The sequence below is a fragment of the Hippocampus comes genome, unplaced genomic scaffold, assembly GCF_001891065.2.
Source record: "Hippocampus comes isolate QL1 unplaced genomic scaffold, H_comes_QL1_v1.1 scaffold94, whole genome shotgun sequence".
NCBI classification, from domain to species: Eukaryota; Metazoa; Chordata; class Actinopteri; order Syngnathiformes; family Syngnathidae; genus Hippocampus; species Hippocampus comes.
In genome coordinates, this window is record NW_017806059.1 from 3,705,589 (window position 1) to 3,716,137 (window position 10,549).

Consider the following 10,549-nt stretch of genomic DNA (forward strand, 5'->3'; position numbering starts at 1 on the left):
AACGATGTTTTTGTTTCTTTCAGCGCAAAGAAACGTCTGTCAGTCTCATCTGTCAAGAGGCGGCTTCATTTTGTGTGGGTTTCTGGAAAACAATCCATTTTTACATTTCCGTACTCTTGCGGTCACCCTTTTTCTGTTCCAGACTGACCCCGGCCCCCCCATCACAGAAGCGAAAGCTTATGCGGCCCTCACAGGAAAAAGTTTGGGGACCGCTGGGCTAAAGTAACCAAACTTGTTGGGGGTCGTGAGACACACTGGGAAATGTAGTGTCTGGCTTATCGACCATTTTTGTGTGCGGCACAGGCTTCTGAAATAGGAGGTAACGTGTTTCCACTACACACCCCTGTATGATGTCTCTCTCTCTCTCTCTCTCTCTCTCTCTCTCTCTCTCTCTCTCTCTCTCTCTCTCTCTCTCTCTCTCTCTCTCTCTCTCTCTCTCTCTCTCTCTCTCTCTCTCTCTCTCTCTCTCTCTCTCTCTCTCTCTCTCTCTCTCTCTCTCTCTCTCTCTCTCTCTCTCTCTCTCTCTCTCTCTCTCTCTCTCTCTCTCTCTCTCTCTCTCTCTCTCTCTCTCTCTCTCTCTCTCTCTCTCTCTCTCTCTCTCTCTCTCTCTCTCTCTCTCTCTCTCTCTCTCTCTCTCTCTCTCTCTCTCTCTCTCTCTCTCTCTCTCTCTCTCTCTCTCTCTCTCTCTCTCTCTCTCTCTCTCTCTCTCTCTCTCTCTCTCTCTCTCTCTCTCTCTCTCTCTCTCTCTCTCTCTCTCTCTCTCTCTCTCTCTCTCTCTCTCTCTCTCTCTATATATATATATATATATATATAGAGAGAGAGAGAGAGAGAGAGAGAGACCCGGTGGTCCACTGGTTAGCGCATTGAACTCACAGTGCAGGGGTATAGGGTTCAATTCCGGCTCCGGCCTTCCTGTGTGGGGTTTGTATGTTCTCCCCGTGCCTGCGTGGGTTTTCTCTGGGTTCTCCGGTTTCCTCCCACATTCCAAAAACATGCATGGCAGGCTGATTGAACACTCTAAAATTTAGAGTCTAAATTGTCACCAAGTGTGAGTGTGATTGATTGTTCGTCTCTGTGTGCCCTGCGATCGCCTGGAAACCAGTTCAGGGTGTCCCCTGCCTACTGCCCGAAGACAGCCGGGATAGGCTCCAGCACCCCCCACGACCCCTGTGAGGACAAAGCGCATCAGAAAATGGATGGATGGATGGACAACAAATCTGGGTCGAGTTGGTGTATCTTTAATTGAATTTTCAAGAAAATGCATGCTGCTTGAATGTGCTGAATGTGTGCATGTTTGAATGTCTATGACTCGAACCGCTTATTCTCATGAGGGGCGTGGTGGAGCCTGTGCCAGCTGACTTCAGGCTGTAGGTGGTGTACACCCTGAACTGGTTGCAAGACAATTGCAGTGTTTAAGCGTGTTTACGTATGATCTAATACAAAATATCTTGATTGCTCAGAAATGTAATCCTGCACCCTGAACAAAGTGTTACAAAAAAAATTTGAGTGAGAATTGGCTTGTTCGTGGAACACAACATGTTGCATTTTTTTGGAATACTGCATAAAGAACTCTAATATTAGAAATAAGTGCAATTTTGCACCATTTGGTGGTGCTTTTCGACAATAAAAGAGTGCGTGGATGTCCATCAAGTGTTCTATTCTCAAATGTGAAAGAATACTCCATCGGCCATGTTTCCCTTTGAAGCCCAATGGCAGAACGAAGTGTTCTATTTCGAAATTATTTTGTTTCCGGAAATTCAAAGGCGTATTCCAGATCAATGGCAAGCTGCACTTTGTGCCTCAGTTCAAATGTGGAGGGATGAGAGATAATTCTCTCATCAGCACAAACAGCAATGCATGCAAAGATGGGCTGAGACAGAGACCTTAAATTGATGCCCCCAGAGTAGAGATTCACTGTGTAGCTCCGCTGCACCTTCACTATTCATACAAATAAAATGTGCATAACCACAGTCGTGCATAATGCGTGGCTGCATGCTTGCTGAAAAAGAAACTCCAAACAAGTCAACCTGAAACGATGCTCTTTCAAGAATTACTATTGCCTCCTGAGTGTGCCACTAAAATGTGGAAACTGGCTCTGTAATATTCCATTTGGTGGTTTTAAATTGCCGAGCAATGAGATGAAAAATGCTCCAATCAAATACACTGCCACGCTTATCACAGCTGGCACGTGCACAAATAGGCACTCCATTGCACAAGGAGTGCACAGGTACATGTGGCCTAGAATAATGACAATCTCTGAAAGTCTAGGTACTGCTAATACTTGCGCTACATGAGCTGATGTGTTCATTTTGTGGAAAGATAACAATGCTCTCAAAAGGGCTATTGTGCCATGTTGTGCCACGCAACTGATGCCAGACCGCCTTTGTGGAAGCTGCGCATTCATACACACTAAAGGGTGTGCCAACATCGCATCCAATATTCAACTAGCCTTTCTCCACCAGTGTTTTCAACAAAGAACATCAGCATTTCATTTTTTTCTAAAAAGGGGAAACAAGCGCAAGAGCAATAACCCATCTTTTTTTTTTCCATCTTGCTGAAACAAGACCCATTATTTGTTTTTTGTCAGTAAACTTCCCAATAATGGTCTCTTTATCAATGTGAGCACAGGACTGTGTGCTGCTTCATATTTGTCAAGTTTGCGGGGGTTGGGGGCTGTTTGACATCTTTCAAGGAACGCATGCACCACCTTATGGATAGGAAGTGAAAATTCAGTGGACAGTCTATTCCATCTACCCCACCCCCATTTTCATTTTGATTAAAACCATCAAACCAATTTCATAATAGCTGTCTACTTTACATCACCTGAATGTCAATCCCGGTTTGGTTGTTGCTGGTTATTATGACTTAAAATGACTGCTTATGTTAAGTCAGCTCAGCGAGACCGCAGCACCCGCACGACCCAAATGAAGATTCCATATAATGGATGGACAGATGGATGTTTAAGGGGGGAAAAGGGATCACATGAAAAGTATACTTCTTGGATTTGAACATGTTTAGCATTCATTCACCTCTGGAATAAAATAAATCAAACCTAAACAATGGTGATTTGAAGTCATTTTTTTGGTCACGCTCTATTTGCAGTTTTAGGTTTGAAATGAATGAAGTATGTAAGGCCTCTCTCTCACTCTCATCCTTTTCAATAGAATAAGATGGGGCAGACTGAAAATGAGGATATAAAAGACCAAAAGTGTTGGGAGGAGGGGGAAAAAGTCATTCTAATCATAGTTTCTGTGGCTGTGTAGATCTGCAGCTCTGACCTTGGGCTGCTGATACTTTCATTGCCATTAGATGCTTGCTGCTTGACCGTAACTACTGATCTAAACTGCTGATGCAGCTATTTGCGGAGATTGAGCTTGGCAATAGTCTCAAGTTCTTCATATCAGTGAGACCATGCCTTCTTGCTAAAATAGTTCTGAGCAGAAAAAATTAGACATGCATTTAAACACCCAGAAAAACAAGGCTTAATGAATCAGGACAAAAATGGTCACTGCATAAATAATTGATTACTGATTAATTCATGAATAATACATAAGAAGACTGCAAAAAAAAGTGCACAATGCACACCTGCAGGACGATTCTGTTAAAAATAATCTCTTTTGCTTGCGTTTTTGAAGGCATGTATTTCATAATACATTTGATATCACAGGCATTGTACATTGTTCTTCATTTAACCCTATGATGTTGTGATGTCCAGTTTTCCAACAATGAAACGTACAATCCCTGTGAACGCTGCCAGAATGACAGAAAAAGCCATGTTCAGAATCAGCCAGCCAGCCAGAATCAGGTTTTCATTGCAGAATGAAAAACGTCAAATGTCCTTCCCTTCACAATAGTGAATGTGTGTCTGTGTGTACGCATGGGTGCATGCGCACACGCATACGTCTGTGTTTTTCTACGGATATTTTCATGAAAAAAATAAAATAAAATCAAGCCATATTAATCATTGTTAATTGCTAATACTTTTTTTGGGGGGGATGAAAGACTTTCTGATGTTCTGATCTGCAATTTTCATGTCAGTGTTAGATTTAGCAGAATAATGCTTCCCATAGGAGTTGTGCCACAGCGGAAGACCGCATCCCATCGATCAGAGGTGTCAAAGTCCAGTCCTCGAGGGCCGGTGTCCTGCATGTTTTCCATGTCTCCCTGCTGTAACATACCTGATCGAAATGATCAGCTCATCCACAAACTCTATATGAGCCTGATAATGATCCTGATCATTTAAATTAGGTGTGTTGCAGCAGGGAGACATGGAAAATATGCAGGAAACCCAGCCCTCGAGGACCATCTATTAAAAATATGAAGGACCATACCAGTGGTGGGCAACCCCAGTCTCGAGGGCCGATATCCTGGATGTTTTATGTTTTCCTGCTCCAACATACCTGATTCAAATCCGGCCCCTGCAGAGCTTGCTGATGAGCTCAACATTTAGAATCAGGTGTTTTGAAGCAGAGAGTCAAATAAGACTTTCAGGATACTACTGGCCTTCAAGGACCGGAATTGCCCACCGCTGGACTGGACAAAACTAGCAATAACTGAATCAATAGTGCTTCTGCTGGGTCGAGCCAAGTAGTACATTGTGCTGGAAGCGCTTAAACCATGATTAAACAGCAAACACTTGAGCGCAATAAACAAAACTCATAAGAATTAATAAGTCGATCAATATTTCCTTCAGTGTGTCTACCATTTTCAGCTAATTTCTGGTGAATTAAATGATGTGTTTTAATAATTCCACTCACTAAGCAAGCCACCTGTCACGTTTTGCGAGGTGGTAGTTGGGTGGAGGACCTCAAAAGGCAGGGAGGCAGGAAGGAGCAGGGTGGACTGACCAAGTTATTTAAAAAAAAAGTACAAACAGGAGTACACTGGAAAAAACTACCAGAAATACCCAAACAAAGGTCTGAAAACCACGAGGAACCAAACTAAGCCTATGACAGAAAACAAAAACCAATGACAGAAAACAAAACATAACAGGCGCGCACACAGACACTCACAATGATCAAACGAAGACTGACAGAACCCACGGAACTAAATACAAGCTCAGTGACGAGACAACGAGAAACACCTGGACAAGACACAAAGGGTTGGGGGAGCTGATTGGTTCAACACAAGGGACACGGATGATGAAAACAGGGGAACAGGTGCAGTCAAAAAGGGCACAAAACCAAATGTAACCTAAACAGAAACATCACACCACCTATGCATTCAGCTGCATTTTATATATATATATAGGTCTCATCATGCTTGGCCCGTCACTTGTGTCACATCAAAACTCCAGTTTACAAACACAAACAGGAGCATCTTCTACTCAGCACAGGAGAGGATAATGTGTGAAAGTCCTTGTAGCATTTTTCATTGCTCTGTGCTGCCGTTGTGTTTTTAGTGTGCATATGACAAACATTGAATCTGACTCGGTCATAAATGGGGAACAGCCATGGGTCCAACAACAAAACAAGAAGGGGCCATTTTCAATCGATTTTTAAATTATATAAATAATTAAAACGACCCCAATTGCACCATATTAATAATTTGGCTGCATGAATACTGTACTATAACCTATGTACGATATTACAGCATATCTCCAGCATGGTTTGTGACAAATGGATGCATACTACATTCTTATCAGCAACAATGCCCACAGATTAATCACCACTGGAAACTACACCGTCCATCTTAAATCTCTGGCCTTGACTCTGGAACACATGTCTCCTCAACAAATTACTTTTAATCTCCACGAATAGGGAGCCATTTGCTTCTGAAAGACAAGACATTGCCAATCTCTTGCCTCAAGAGGACCGCTTACATTAAATGTGATACCAGAGAAGAACTGACTCAATCAAAGCCAACTGTGCTGAATTGCTAAACATAAAGGCCAAAAGTAAGGGCGCTACTGTACATTTCTACACAAATAAGACCTCACTGGGAAATGTCAGCTCAAACAGCTGGATCAACAATCTAGATCACTGATATCAAACTCAAGCCCAGGGGGCCAAATCCGGCCCACCACATCATTCTGTGTGGCCCGCCAAAGGCAAATTATGTGCATCACCCTCATGTTTCTTGCGGAATACCGAAAATGCAAATTGTCTTCACTTTTGAAAACATTGATATATTGCAAGCATCTCTTTGTTTCCAATCCCTCTTTTAAGCCTTTCAGGGACAGCGGTTACTACAGTGGAAAGCGTATCATGTTCAGGTTACAGGGTGCATGAAAGGGTTAAAATAAATGTCGCATTGGAGCAAACAGATGACTGGTTCTCAGATTTCAAAGCGAGTCATTCACGGATTGGTTGTGCGCATGAAACAACTATGCATTTATTTGAATTCACACTGGGAACTTCAGTCGTGATGGCCCTCCGTCGGAAACCCGAACTACGATTTGGCCCGCGACAAAATGAGTTTGACAGCCCTGATCTAGATATTCAAGTACTAACTAAGCCAGGCATGTCCAGCTCCGGTCCTCAGGGGCTACTGTCCTGCCCGTTTTAGATGAGTCCCTCCTGCAACACACCTGACTCAAATGATCATGATCTGATCATTTGAATCAGGTGTGTTGTGGGAGAACAGCGGCCCTATTCACCCCCAAAGACATATTTATGTCTTTTCAGACGCCACACTTCCAATGCCAGGTACTTATTCAGAATTTACAATATAGTATAATTTTCTCTCCAATTTTCCTGGAACCTAATGATTCTTCAAGACGCCACTTACAACTTCCTCATACATAATTTCTGGAAATCGAGAGTGCCAGTCAGATGATTTCCAAAATCCTCTGTAGATATACTCCATTATTGTGCACGCAAAATGTAATCCTGATCAGCTTCAACAGCCTTTGCAATCTGTTTATATTGCCATATTGCAACAAAGACTCCAATGACATCAGTGAAACACTGACAAGATTGCGGTCTGTATTGGCAACCTGATACACTTCAATTTTAGACTATGTCGTGAAGACCTGAAGTCAAGTAAATTGAATTGATAACTTTTGCGTGAACACAACAATCAGTAATGTATTCTTCTTGAATTCAGTTTGCAAGAAAGCGACTTTGTGCCGGTCATTTTAGCAACCTAAGTTTCTCCTTCAGCGTCCCCGTCAAGTGATGTCCGTGCTCAAAGTGTTCTCAAAACAATTTAAATGGAAATCATTCAAAAATGAGTGCATTACATCATGTTCAAACTCAACTATTTTCCAGCAACATGGGTAGCACTGGGGGCCCCATTTTCTTGCACAGCACAAGCCTAGCGCAAAGTGCAGTTTCACTATACGCGTGGGTGGAGTTTTCTTTCTTTTGGCATTTTCTTGCATGGGCGCAGTTAGAAATGGCCGTTTGCGCTTTGTGCGAGGGAACACAGACGACTTGATTCCCGGCCAATTGAAGGGGCTTGCCGGAATGTCTTTCAAATTCAGCACAAGGGAGGCAAGCGGTCTACATGGCAGAACCATAATGGACTCGCCCGCTGGAGTCCATGCGGGAGATTGGCTTTCTCAAAGGATGTTTGGAAGGAAGTGCAGGATCTCCACTTGCAGATGATGAAAAGTTGTCTGGTGTAAAGTCTAGTCTACTTTCTGTCATCAAATTGTCAAGTGCACAGGGGGCGTGTAATAGAATATGCGCACGGTCCGCCGGAACTCCTAGTGAGGAGCAGCGTGGTCTGCCAAATTCCCAATACACACATAAACTAGATTTGCCCCGGCAGGAAAATGAAGATGTGCCAGTTTTTACACTGAGTGCATGTGCACTTGTCTACAAAAATAAGGCCTTGGGTCTTTGCAAGCTCCAGAGACCTCCTTGTTGTTAAACAAATAAATCCATAGATCCATCCATCCATCCATACATACATTTTTTTTAAAAACTCTGTTTCATGCAATCTGTCACAAGCCATATGCATTTTGAAATGCTTTAAAGATTAACCCTTTTATCCACCCTGTAACCTGTTAACATAATAAGCTACCCACTGTCGTAACCACTGTCCCTGAAATGGTGAAGTAGCAGGTTAAGTGAAGTTCTTGTCCGAGGTCATTCACTCTATGTATATTTTATTATCATGATGTATAGCTTTTGTTGTTATTTTTGTACCTTGGTGCTTCCCAATGATGGCTGTAACAGAAGAGTCTTAAGTTAACAGACCAAAATGTCATGTTTTATTCGCACGCTGTCGAAAGACCATTAAATGCATCGTGTCAGATCAGAACCTCAATCAATGTCAATTGCAGATATATACTAGAACCGTATTTCGGATGCTATTTGTGTGTAATTGTTACCCTCCCCACGCTACTGCCACAGACATGACAGATGGGGTACCCTCACTATTCCACACATTTTCACTTATCAAATGCAGACTTTACTTGGCTCGTTTTTAGTTTCTGGTTGGCATAGCTTGGTAGAATCAGCCAGCTTCTGACACTTATCTCATATCACATTCAGACTGGATTCCAAGGCAAGCATGCTCTCAATGAATTGCGGGCAATGGAGGTTAACGGACTGATTAGAGAGAATTAGCAATGCAAGGTTTGTCATTTCTTGATCACTGTGTGACACAGAGGTAAGCTATTATGTCAAAGACAATCTTTTTCTTCACTGTGCTACCTTATTACGAAGAGCAAAGTCAATCGAACTTGAAGGCGGCGGCGGTGGCGTAGGTGGTATGTGTATGTGTGTACAGAAGCCTACACATGCACAACATACGACCTGTTTCTTGTTCCGCAAAGTAAAAATGGTGACCGGAATTGGCCAGAAAACATCAAGCAAACTAAAACCTGTGATATCCGAGTCAATACTGGCCGTGGCGGCGACACCCTCCAACTTGGAGTGAAACTGCAACATATTTTCAAAAAAAATGCACGTGGGTTGTGCACCAGTATAAAGGCAAGGCGCTCAGCCTTGCCGCAGTGACGTCTGTGTAATCGGTACCTGCGCGAATAGAAAGAAGGCTTTAATCTTTTTCACAAATGATCCTCTGAGAGATTAGCTGCGGCATGCTGAAATGAGAATTCTATGAGCTATTGTGTAAGTTATTTGGCAGGTTTATGTTTTGTCACCATGACAACCAGTGAAACTGTGGTGTGTTCCATGCAGGGAAAAATGAAGTACTGGTCTCAAATGTCATTCTCTAATTCTATGTTGCCAATTCAGTTGTCCTCAACAGATTGGTAGCTATGTGCATGAGGATTTTTCACACTGTCAGTTTAAAATAAATTGAAGTCCCTGGGTTTTAGTTTGCAAGATTTGTCTCTCGGTTAATTGATTTGTGTTTTTATCACAGGTGGATAGACCACTGATGCCAAACAACTATGTGCCATGAATGTAAGACTCCATTTCGACTCATTGCCATTATTTATAAAGGGTGGGGTCACAAGAATAAAATTAGTAATCCAATGGCGAATAAGAAAAGTACATCATCCATCAGTCAATAAAAAAATAACAAGATTATATATCCAATAGGGGAACAATTTATTTTGAAAATACTTGCTGGTAAGATAAGAATGTGTCAGAGACCATAACAAGTATTCTTACAAGGCTGTCAACAGCATGATAACTGCCAGTACCAACAATCAATTGTTCAGATTTTTCCTCTTGCCTTGCTCCATGTCACAATCCAAGCTTCCTCCTCCTCCTCATCATCATCCTTTACCGAACTGCCTCCTTCCCTAACTCCTGGCTGGATGACTCCCTAATAAGTAGCACAACGCGGAGGATTGGCGGTGGCCCCGAGGTTTGACATTGCCACATTGTGGGTGGCGATAAAAACGAACTGTGGCCGACTCGCCTTGGCTCACACTTGGTGGGCGCTTCTACTCTGCATGCAGCGCATTCCATCCACCCCCAACAGACAGACATGAGAATTACTCAGAGGGCAAACAATCTGCATGGAAATTGAAATCTGTGCGCACCCATCCTCTCACACACGCACACACACTCAATAGATAAACATTGTGCATTCGCACACTGCAAAAACAAATATTTTGGAGAGGAAAAATGAAATGGCTGTGTTAGGGGTTGACCTTTTTACCATGGTTATCATTTTAATTGCAAATTATAATTTTAAGCATGGTGCACAGCCAAACAGCTGAGCCTATATGCCTGCTTTTTGTTAACATGTTTCTGGCATTGCCAGAAGTTAAGGTGTGAAAAATAAACTATAAACTATAATAAATTATAAATAGTATGGATTAAAAATGGGCCAGAAAGTGCTCAAACGCTTTTTAAGAGGAAAAGTGATTATTTCACAATGAATAGACTACAAAATACATTTAGTCAAATTTTAGGGGACGGCGACGTCTCCAGTAAGTCGCTCTTCAAATCGGCAGACCACGAGACATAACCAACTGAATACTAAGAGCACCTGTCTGATGTTACAGGTCCGACAGCACGCAATAAACTGGTGCCACATCACTAATTACAACCCCCCCCCCCCCCCCCCCCACCCCCAACATCCCGACTCACAGCCGCAGATGAAACTCTGCGATGATCAGTGGCCATGCGCGTCGCCAGAAAATGGCAGTTGCTGGTGATTGACAGCTAACAGCGGG

At 42.8% G+C, this 10,549-nt stretch overlaps 1 protein-coding gene across 1 annotated transcript in view; it reads right to left on the reverse strand.

The window, feature by feature from the left end:
• The window catches only part of LOC109529648 (CUB and sushi domain-containing protein 3-like), a 447,797-nt gene that overhangs the window by 435,873 nt on the left and 1,375 nt on the right, over positions 1-10,549 (reverse strand). The gene's annotated exons all lie outside the window — the stretch shown is intronic.